Below are 12254 nucleotides of genomic sequence, written 5' to 3' on the forward strand. Positions count from 1 at the left end.
CCTAAACAAAGGTAAAATATGACATGCATTTTTGGGGATAAGGTAGCAAGTATTACTAACATTGAACGTGTCAAAAAGTTAGAAGTGATAACAAATACAGTAGAGACAATACACGACACTGAGCGAGATATCGAGGGACAGCTATTGGAGCTCACTCTAGCGGATAGACCTGAACGGTACTGATTCTGTCATAAGAGCACGTGTATTTTTGTGTGAAGTTTTTGGTGTTATTTATGCGTTTTTAGTGAGTTGACATAATTAAATAGTAGCGTGTGTCATTCCTTGATATCTCCTCTCAACATGAGGGGAAAGGTATGTGCTGTGTTTGGCTGCAGTAATTACGAAGTAGAGAAAAATGTGCGCTCGTTCTTCAGGTTCCCTCGTGACAAGAACATGTAAGTAATATTGTGTTTGCATATATATTCTTCCAGTGACAGAGATTTTTATAGTACTTCATAATCTTCTGACCTGCTCGACCCATGTTTTAACGGGCTTAAAATATAATACGCATATTTTATTGTATAGTGCAGCAGTTAACCTTCAATACCGATGTGTTGTTGTAGGTGTGATCTGTGGGTTTTGAAATGTCACAGAAGCGCTTTGGATAAAGTGTACAAGAAAGAAGGGACGTTACGCTTGTATAAGAATTATAAGATCTGTTCAGATCATTTCCAGGCCAGCGACTTTAAAAATCCTCGACTATACAGCCAAGGGTATGTTACATTTTTACTCTAATTGTACGTAAATATTCCTCAAAGCATCACTATCGACAACATATTCAAACTTTTCTTTCTTTTATCCCTCTTCTCAGATTAAGGCCGGGATTTTATAGATTTTCTTTCTGTTAGTAGGCTTCATGTTAAGAGGAAAATTGTCCAGCTATTAAATGTTAATTCATTGCATCATATGTGTAAGGAATGTGCCGATGTTTGTATTGACAAGTGTCTTAATGTGATGATACATTGTTTTTAAATGAGGAAAAAAGACAAATCCAATCGTAAGATTTCAGGCAGGTATGCTAAAGCTAAAAAAGTAATGCATAAATGAAAGATCAAGCCATTTCACAGCAGTCCATTTCACACCTTGTTTATATGTCTAATTTCAGTCTTTGAATAATAACCTTTTAAATAATTCTTCATTCATTTATCCAGAATTGCTTTAGCAACTTCGAAGTTAATATCTCAATACCACTGTCTTTCTAGACGTAATTTATTTATCCATTTCCGTATATACATTTCCATTGATATTTGAATTTAGCGCGATTTGTTCAGGTCAAGTCACTAGGAGCGCCACCGTCGAATTGTCTCCCATTTTAGCTAGGCGAAATCCGTAAGTGTCGTGTATTGTCTCTACTGTATTTGGTGATAATACAGGAGACACTTTAAATGATGCGGAACTGACAGAGCTACAGTAGGTAAATTAACACTTTATACATTCATTCAGTATCATAGCCTCGAGACGCAGTTCTCACTCTGTTTTACTAAAAAGACCAAAAATGAAATATCAGCATGCTTTTTGGTATCTGTCAGCGTACGTTCGTACAGCATCTCGGAATCATGTTTTCTAAACCTGCTACCTACCTATTTCGGGAAGAGAAAGAAGAATACATGAATAATGCTATTTTGAACACTATTTGAATACTGTTTTGAATACTATTTTGAAACTCTGTGTATTAAAAACCGACACAGATAACATGTACCGTAACTTGATAAAAACAACGTCTCAGTTTAAACTAAAATTCTCAAAATAAAATAAAATATGACCTTACGTCACTAAAATGGCCGCCGCTGTGGTGTAGTGGTTAGTGTGATTAGCTCCCACCTCCGGAGGCGCGGGTTCGATTCCCTGCTCTACCACGAAATTTGAAAAGTGGTACAAGGGCTGGAACGGGGTCCACTCAGCCTCGGGAGGTCAGCTGAGTACAGGGGGTTCGATTCCCACCTCAGCCATCCTCGAAGTAGTTTTCCGTGGTTTCCCACTTCCCATACAGGCAAATGCTGTGATTGTATCTAACTCAAAGCCACGGCAGCTTCCTTCCCTCTTCCTTGTTTGTCCCTTCCGATCTTCCCATCCCCCCACAAGGCCCCTGTTCAGCATAGCAGGTGAGGCCCTTGGCGAGGTACTGGTCCTCCTTTCCAGTTGTATCCCCCTGACCCGAGGTCTCACGCTCCAGGACACTGCCCTTGAGATAGTAGAGGTTGAGTTCGAGGAAAGAAGGAAAGACCAACCCTGGAAGGTAAACAGATTAAGAAAGAAAGAAGGAAGAAAAATCTGCAAGAACTCCTCCGACAAGGAAAACACTATCTCCTCTGTAAAGACCAGTTCGGTTGGAATGGAAGGAAATTTCGTTGTCAACCGAACCTAACCTAACCTTGTCTTGTCGCGACTTTGGTACGGTTTATAGACTTACGGAATATGTAATATATTTGCTTTTGTGCATTGTTACAGGGTAATCTCGCGTGTACCCGACAAGGAATAGCAAATTTCAAGAAGGGGGCTTAATTATTTACGTCAGGCAAACGCCGAAGAATACGGTTATAGTAATGAGTATATCAAAATAAAGGCAGAAATATATAACATTACATTAAGTGGAGGTGAGAGACAGAGTGTGTATATTTCTTTAATTCGTCATTGAGCTTGAAAACCTACTTAATTATGAATATCTGAATTGATAGGGAACTTCCATTATTGATACATTGAGGTTAGTTTGTTGATGCGTTATGTCTCGTGATTTCAATATGTAACTATAGCTCCTTCCACGTTAAGAACACAGTATTGCTCTTATGGACCTACAAGGAGTGAACACGCGTCCTTTGAGACACCCATAGTTCCTAGCGATTAAGGGATATTATACTGTACTTTGTAATGTATTATGAAAGACATATAAAAAGGATGGGGCATTTTTGCCCGCGAGTTATTCAAATAATTCCATAACTTTTCTTTTTCATAAAATACATTAATGGGGGGGATTTCCCTAGTGCCCCTCTACAGTGACGCCTACGCTATTTATGACAGCTGTTGGCGGAGCTGCAGAGGATCAAACCAGCCTTCGGGCTGAATACCCAACATACACAACAATAGGCGGGAAGAGCCGTCGCTTCGTTGCTTTCCTTCATTTTCCTCTTCTGTGTTGCTCTGGTACAAGCCTCGTGTAGTCCCTCATTCTGTGAACCGCCAGCAGCTCATTTCTGTAGTGAAGTCACCTACGGCATTTATTTGTTGCGTCTGTTTTCTTGCCTTTATTGCCTGGAAAAATTTATTAAATGCAATTAAATACATCCCTCACCTCTCGAACACATAAAAATTATTTATCTATTTTCTCCCCCAATTTGCCCTACACTTCAATACTGAAGTATTTTATGTGCCATAGTTTACATCTAATTCCGTAAAAACCAAAAATAGCCCCTGTAAATCCCCCAACCCCTTTGGTTCACAAAATGAATCGCTTTTCTTCCGCTTTTTGTCTGGAAGTTAAATACTGAATTTCACAAATTTATGTGCTTCTGTTTCCCCGTGATGGCATTGAGCACAGCCGTTTGATATGGCAAACCCGGTTGTCATAAGAGCAATACTGTTTTCTTAACATGGAACGATCTATAGTCAAGTTGGCAGCAGTGATGAGCCCTTAATAAATATAATGAGGCAGATATATTTGCTTTTTAGTGTATGACCTTACGTGTCGAGTACTATACATAAGAATCCGGGCCATATACAGGGTGATTCTAAAATACTTTTACAAACTTTGAGGACGGATTCCTTACACTAAAACAAGAAGAAAAGGTCATATAAACACATGTACCAAATCCTTCGTTTCGCTTTCGCGTTATTAATTAATTAATTAATTTGTTTATTTATTTATTAAACTTAACGTTTACGTTCAGTGCCTTTCCAGGTCCAAACCAACAATGTCATTTCTCCCAGCACGTCTTACAGGTGCTGTCTACAGGGATTTTATTCAGAACACTCTTCCAGACTTACTATAAGGTGTGCCCCTGCAAATAAGAGGAATCATGTGGTATGTGCATGGTGGGGCTCCAGAACATTTTAGTCTCATTGCTCGAGATGCATTGACTGGTATCTACCATGGCAAGTAAGTAGAGGAGGACCAGTTCCATGGCCTCCACGTTTTTCCGACCTCAATCCTTTGGATTTTTATCTGTGGGGCACGTTAAACAATTGGTTTATTCAGCAGACAAACTGGATGAAGAAACTCTTCTCCGACGTCTGATGGAAGCCTGCGAAACCATTCAACACCGTCAGGAAGTATTTGACAGTCCGTGATTCGACGAGTGCATGCGTGTCTAGACTCAAGAGGAGGACATTTCGATGAAATGAAATGGCGTATGGCTTTTAGTGCCGGGAGTGTCCGAAGACATGTTCAGCTTGCCAGGTGCAGGTCTTTTGATTTGACTCCCGTAAGTGACCTGCGCGTCGTGATAAGGATGAAATGATGATGAAGACGACACACACACCCAGCCCCCGTGTCAGCGAAATTAACCAATGATGGTTAAAATTCCCGACCCTGCCGGGAATTGAACCCAGGACCACTGTGACCAAAGGCCAGCATGCTAACCATTTAGCCAAGGAGTCGTACATGGGATTTCGATCTTATGTGTTGAACACTTCCTAACAAGCTGACAGTGTCAATGTCAAAAACAGATTATTGCCTCACTTTAGTATGTAATTTCATTAATTACATTTTGAATTTTAATTAATCGAAAACGAAGGATTTGGGGACATATGTTTATATGTTTTCTTCTGTTGGTATAAGGAACCTGTCCCCAAAGTGTGCAAAAGTATTTTTGAATCACGCTGTATGTGTTACTTCCAGTTGCTTGAGCCAGACTCCTCTCCTTTACATTGCCTGATAGATGTTGCTTGACCAGCTCTTCTGTTGTTCGATTCTCATTCTTTCATGGTCTTTCTTTTCTGTTGTGACTTAAGGTTGGCAATTTTCTCATTTTCCTAGCAGTTTAACGTCGCACTGAGTAAATTTTCGTTGTCGGTGGGACAGGAAGGGGCTAGGAATGGGAAGAAAATAGTCGTGGCCTTAATTGCCGTATATTTTTGGTATAGTCCCTGCGTTTGGTTGATGTGAAATTTGAAGCCACGGAGAACCATGTTCGGGGCTGTCGGCAGTGGAGCTCGAAACCACCAGCTGACAGTTACGCGGTACGTATCACGCAGCCAGTTCGCTCTGGGTACGGATTTTTCTATTTTGCATGTTAATACCCTGTAACCCAACAGCATTCACATAAATGAAGCAACGGGAATAGAGTGACCGTATAAGCCTGATGCTGCTGTGATAGGCGGCGAAAGCTGGTGAGCTTTCTAACGGGAGATAAGCGAGCGGAACCAACACAGTGTTGGGTAGGTTAACTATTTGCATGTATGTCATAAGGTCTGGCGGAGTTCACGTGGTGTCAAGGCCATTCCCAATTGTGAATGGGACCTGTAACACACATGCTGTACTGGCACAATATGGCAATCAGGATACCTGATTAAGATAATGTAAAGATGCCAGTGCTACGAATTTTTACTGATTTCTATGTATTTCTTACAAATACTACGTCCGACTCCTTGGGCTAAATGGGCAGCATAATGGGGCTCCATTCGGAGGGCTCCGGGTTCGATCTCCGGCCAGGTGTTTGTTCTGCCCCAAACATCCCTGACACTTACATATCATCATCCTCCACCACTATGACACACAGTTTTCCATACACGACAGATGCCGTCCACCTTCGTCGGAGTGTCTGCCTTAAAAGGGCTGCACCAGCACAAGGTTAAAAATAGCCTCATTAATTATTATTATTATTATTTCCCGACTCTTTGGCTGAATGGTCAGCGTTGAGGCCTTCGGTTCAGAGGGTCCCGGATTCGGTTCCCGGCCGGATCGGGGATTTTAATCGTGTGTTATTAATTCTTCTTTCTCGGGGACTGGTAGTTTGTGTTTGTGCCAACACTTTCCTCTTCATATTCAGATATTACATCGCACTACCAATCACCACAGGAACAGGCAGTAGTGATTACATCGCTCCACATAGGGTTGGTGTCAGGAAGGGCACCCGGCCGTAAAACAGGGACAAATCCACATGTGCTCCACAGTTCACACCCGTGTGGAAAAAGCGCTAGAAGATGAGTGTTATTATTATTATTATTATTATTATTATTATTATTATTATTATTATTATTATTATTATTATTATTACGGGGATACCCGTGGAGCAGAAAGAGGTTAAAGAAGGTGCCGGGGTGAATGGGTCTATCTACAGTATCAAAATTAATTTAAAACTTTAGCAAAGGTCAAATTTCTTTAGAATTTCAAAAATCAACAGGTAACAACATAACAGGTACAATAAGCAATCTTGAAACAATAATAGAAAGATCCAAGATTAGTGATTTTTACAGATTCTGGGCTTCAAGCCATTACCTTATAGATTGCTATTGAACGAAGAAAGAGGCGGCCCCGCCTCCTGTCTTAACACACACACAGAAAGACGATGATCAATTGACAAGGAAACATGAAAGCCGCAGTTTATATACCATCGGAGAAGGTTCGAGAGGATTCTGGGCTCATCAGTACACACCCTCTCAATTGTTCGATTTTGAGTGTAAGTTTTGAACTTAACCAATAAAATTGAGAGGGTGTGTACTGATGAGCCCAGAATCCTCTCGAACCTTCTCCGATGGTATATAAACTGCGGCTTTCATGTTTTCTTGTCAATTAATTACAGAAATGTTTGATTGGCTAGATTCAAAACTGCCGGAAGGAAAAGGATGTGTTGCCAACCCCAAAAATAAATGAACATACATTCAGTTATTGAAAACCTAGGAATATTAAACTTCTTTAAGTTATAAGTTCTTCCACCTTACACTAGAGTGCATGATCATTTTTTTGTAGTGACATCTGTGGAAAATGTCAAAACTTCTTGATATATAGCGAACAAAACAAGGAGAAATTCAGTTTAGAAAACTTCACAATAATACAATTCCTCAATATTTTAGTAGTGACATCTTCTCATTAAAGTTTGAACTTCATGTGGTATCATTTTCACCTTTTGACCAACAGAGGAGTTCATTAAGGCGCTTATTTTGTATGTGCGGCGTTGAGGTTTACCTCCGGTACAATTATTATTATTATTATTATTATTATTATTATTATTATTATTATTATTATTATTATTGCTGCAAAACAGAGGCAGTACTGATCATGGCGGATTTTACGAATGAAAATGCTTTTCATAAATGCGAGCCTTTGGGCTAAGCACCGGTCGCTTGGTAGGCCATGGCCCTTCGGGGATGTTACGTCATGGGGTTTGGTTTATAACTGTAATATTTCTCCGTAAACAAATTGTGCGTTCGTCACCTTGTGTTGAAATAGTTCGTGATGCTGACATTATTGTCTACAACCTTTATAATAATAATAATAATAATAATAATAATAATAATAATAATAATAATAATAATAATAATAATAATAATAATAATAATAACTGTATTTACTTTACGTCCCTAATTTTACGGTTTTCGGAGGCGCGAGGTGCCGGAATTTAGTCCCGCAGGAGTTCTTTTATGTGTCACTAAATCTATCGGTTCAAGGCTGACGTATTTGAGCATCTTCAAATACCACTGGACTGAGCCAGGATCGAACCTGCCAAGTTGGTGTCAGAATGCCAGCGCCTGAACCGTCTGAGGCACTCAGCCCGGGGCTACAACCTTTGATCCCCAGCATAACATCTTTGATGAATGCAAATTTCCACCGTATATGCTCAATTTCTGTTCTCTTACCGCGTATTTAGTTGTTTCTTGCACTGATTATTACTTGCGTTCCAATGTCGTTTAATGTTTGCATCTGTTTCGGTAAAGTGAAGGATGATATTAAATTAAATAACGAAAAGACTTTGGACCCAATACGAGTCCGAGGGAAGATTAGACTAGAAGGACGTTGGGGACCTGACCGACGAAGAACTTTATAGCTTAAATGAGGAACTGGTTCTAGAAGAATTTATCAGTACGCCGGTATCGAGATCGCATGGCACGCGAAGATCAACATATCGTCGTTGCGCCTCGATATTCCGTTATGTGGCAATGTACAAAGAGATACTGACCCGCAGCACATGTATCACAGAACGAAAATTCGTTGATATTGTTCATGCAATACTGAACCTTAGTTGTCAGAACCTTTCTGGTCTGAGTTCTAAACTGAAATGCATATTATCCTAAAAATAACACTGTTTGTAGGCGTAACGACGATATGAGTTTCGCATATGAATGTGTAAAAGTTGAGTTTACATGCGATGTCTGCCATGAAGATGTTGTTACACCAGTAATAATTCTATACTTTTAACGTTCCTTCCACTGCTATAGCTCGTAAGAATCAACGCGGTGCTGGAGTTTTGCTTTGAGAAAGGGATTGTTAAAAGAGTGTTGAAACGGTGTTTAGCATTTAACTACTCTTGAATGACTGCGGAGTACGTCGGCATTCCATCTCACAATGAGCTTAGGTGACACCTACTTTCCCCAGCCGGCCATGTGGAAAGATACTGTGAAATATAAAGAGAGAGAACGGTGCCTCCGCTGCTCAGCGGCCGGGTGGCGGCCTCTCACCGCTGGGTTCGGTGGTTCAGATCTCGGTTATACCATGTGAGATGTGTGCTGGACAGAGTGGAGGCGGGACAAGTTTTTCTCCGGGGCCTCCCGTTTTCCCTGTCATTAACCCTTTTAAGACCGGGTATATTTAAAAAGAGTGTGCCTAAAAGGACCAAACGTTAACAGACAATGTGATAAAAAAATACCAAGACCTATTTTAAAATCCTCCATTATCCATCCATCAGATAGATCGTAACTAAAATATTGATATGATTTTCTTCCAGAATGTTGAGAAAACTTGTCTCATTTTCCCAGGAAATTAACATAAAAATTAATAGGAATATTTCAAAACACGTTTAAGTTTATTCCATTGATCAGTTGGTCGTTTTAGTGCAGTCAGTAGCGGTATATCGTCAGTCGGTCTTTTTAAAAAGTATGGCCATTTACAATACATCGTTAGTTGGTCATGTAGGGTTAATCATTGCCCCAGAGGAGTGCAGCAGGCTTGGGCAGCCGGCACAGTTCCTACCCTCGCCGCTAGATGAGGGCGTCGTTCACTCCATTGCTGACCCGGTTGAAACTGGAAACAGGCTCTGGATGTTTTCAAAGAGAGAGAACGGTTCAAAGTTAGTTTGCGAAATTTAGAATCTAGATTTCCACCACATAGCCACTCTCAACTAGTTTCTATACTTTATGTACTGTTGGCTTGCGACTATTTTGGTAGTGGATGTACTCGAAATCGTATTTTATTACAACTTCCAGATCACTAGTTAATAACTTGATGACACGATGCAAGGATATTTTCTGTCGTAACTGTGGCGTACCGGAAGTTTTCACCTCAGCGGGACGCGCTCTCCCCGCAGTAATGCTGAGAACTCCGCCAGAGTGCTCTGTTACCAGTACCGCGCACGCTCCCTACAATGTGCAGGCATTTTAAATTTGACGCTGCCTTGGCTGTTACATGTCAATTTCGACGTTCCCTTCTATTCCACCAGATGACAGAGTAATACGGATATCTGTGGCTGAGTTTCAATTAATTTTGTCGAGTAATTACCAAATGTGTCAACAGAAATCTTTTACATGCCGACATCCTACGACATGGAGTGTCGAATGAACTTTTTTCCGCTCTTTTAAAAAATTCCGACTCTCTATCGGGTTTGAACCCGCTATTTTCATATCAAAAGGCCGATGTTATACCACTGACACACTGATGATAGCCGTTACAGGAAATATATTTATGTTACAGAATGTACGTCCCATGAAAAAAATGGCGTATGGATTTTAGTGCCGGGAGTGTCCGAGTATATGTTCGGCTCGTCTTTCGATTTGACTCCCGCAGGCGACCTGCGCGTCGTAATGAGGATGAAATAATGATGAAGACCACACATACACCCAGCCCCCTGCCAGCAAAATTAACCAATGATGGTTAAAATTTCCGACCCTGCCGGGGATCGAACCCGGAACACCTGTGACCAAAGGCCAAAACGCTAACTATTTAGCCACGGAGCCAGACTATACGTCCCATCAACTGTTTTAACGGTTTTCGGAAACGCCGACGTGACGGAATTTTGTTCTACAAATAAATTACCGACTTTAGGCCGGGGTATTTGAGCATTTTGAAGAAACATCAGACCATGCTGTGTTCAGAAGGGCAGCGCTTCTACCGTCTAAACCTCTCAGCTTGGCATTATAGGAAAGAAGTGATGCTAACTTCCTGTCTTTTTTTTTTTTTTTTTTTCGAATCCACTATCTTCTTTTCGTGGACTAGCTGGAACCGGAAGTGATTCAAATGAACGAAACTAGATAGTCCGGAGATTAAGTGTGGAAATAGAATCTAGAACAGTAATTACAGGTGCGACTTACAGTATATTTTCACATTTAAAACCTTCACACATCAAGTAGTAATTTATATTGTGGTCGTTTCGCATGCCACTTACTGGTGCCAGGTGTTCAGCTGCTACGAATACGACCTATTTTATTTCCGCCTTGTGTTTGTTCTCACGGCAAACACTTCGTACAGTACGTCTCATGTTAACGGAGTAGTTTTATAATGGATCAATTATAAGGTGTTACGTGTTTATTTAGATTTAAATGCTTGCATAATCTACTGTTATTATCAATCCGGATGTCCGGATTAACGAAGCCTATCCCCCCCCCCCCTCAGAGGTGACTTAACATATAACGCTACCCCCTATATGTGATGATCGTGTATTCTGTGTGAGCTGTTTGCATTGCATTCTGTCTCTTGGGTGCGTACAGAGCTGAAGGTTGTCGACCTACCCTCCTTCTTCAAGCCAACGCAGGGTAGTCCCAGAGCTACAAAATGGACCCTGTATATCGACAGTATGTATGAGCAAGCCCCAAATCGCTTTGTAGGCAGCCAGCAAACACTACGTAGTTTGAAACGAAGCGATAGATGGCTGCACAGAGGGACAATGAGTGTAGTGCTGGTACACAGATAGGTCTTATGGCGACGGTGGGACAGGGAAGGGCTGGGAGTGGGAAGGAAGCGGCCGTGGCCTTAATTAAGGTACAGCCCCAGCATTTGTCTGGTGTGAAAATGGGAAACCACGGAAAACCATTTTCAGGGCTGCCGACAGTGGGGTTCGAACCTACTATCTCCCGAATACTGGATACTGGCCGCACTTACGCAACTGCAGCTATCGAGCTCGGTTTTGTTTAGTTTATAATCTGCTTTTCGTCGCACGGACACAGAGAGGTATTTTTTTAATGATATTTGTTAGTGGCGTCGACCTTTGTAGATCTTTTGCTACTACTTGCAGCATGTGATATGAACCTGCGTGAAATTGTAATTGCGGAAGTGTAAAGTGTTGAATGTGAGGAAGGGAATGTTAAGGACGACACAAACACCCAGTCCCCAGGCCAGGGATATTAATATTTTACAATTCGAACCCGGGGCCGCCTGGTAACAGGCGGTCGCGTTGCCCCCTACACCGCGGGGCCGAATAAAAGGGAATTGAGCCAACGGTACGTGATGTTCCCAAGCGGTCAACCGTCCAACTATTGACCAAGACCAATGTTGCTTAACTGCAGTGATCGACGAGAACCGGTGTATTCAACATGGTATGGCCGTTGCCCAGATAGGTTTTACGGCGACGATGGGATACGAAAGGGCTAGGAGTGGGAAGGAAGCGACCGTGGCCTTAATTAAGGTACAGCCCCTGCATTTGCCTGGCGTGAAAATGGGAAACCACGGAAAACCATCTTTAGGGCTGCCGACAGTGAGGCTCGAACCTACTATCTCCCGCATGCTAGCTAATAGCTACATGACCCAAACCGCACAGCCTCTTGTTCGGTGTTGCTGATTCTGAGACATATACTGATTGCATGTACTTAAGTCTAAACAAACAAAACAAACCTCATGGCACTACAGCCCTAACGGGCCTTGGCCTACCAAGCGACCGCTGCTCAGCCCGAAGGTCTGCAGATTATGAAGTGACGTATGGTCATTGCGACGAATCCTCTCGGCCGTTATTCTTGGTTTTCTAGACCGGAGCTTTATACTAAACAGGACAATCTTAAACAACCGAGTGACTTGGTCGTGCGGTTAGGGCCGCGCAGCTGTGATCATGCATTCGGGAGATAGTGGGTTCGAACACCACTGTCGGCAGCCGATGGTTTTCCGCAGTTTACCGTTTTCAGAT

The 12254-nt window shown here is 41.8% G+C and overlaps 1 protein-coding gene and 1 pseudogene across 2 annotated transcripts in view; one reads left to right on the forward strand and one right to left on the reverse strand.

Annotated features, from left to right (window-relative positions):
• Positions 1-12254, forward strand: part of mam (mastermind) — a 313135-nt gene that overhangs the window by 162748 nt on the left and 138133 nt on the right. The window lies entirely within an intron of this gene.
• LOC136867560 (5S ribosomal RNA) lies at positions 11570-11687 on the reverse strand (annotated as a pseudogene).

The sequence above is a fragment of the Anabrus simplex genome, chromosome 3 (assembly GCF_040414725.1).
Source record: "Anabrus simplex isolate iqAnaSimp1 chromosome 3, ASM4041472v1, whole genome shotgun sequence".
Lineage (NCBI taxonomy): Eukaryota > Metazoa > Arthropoda > Insecta > Orthoptera > Tettigoniidae > Anabrus > Anabrus simplex.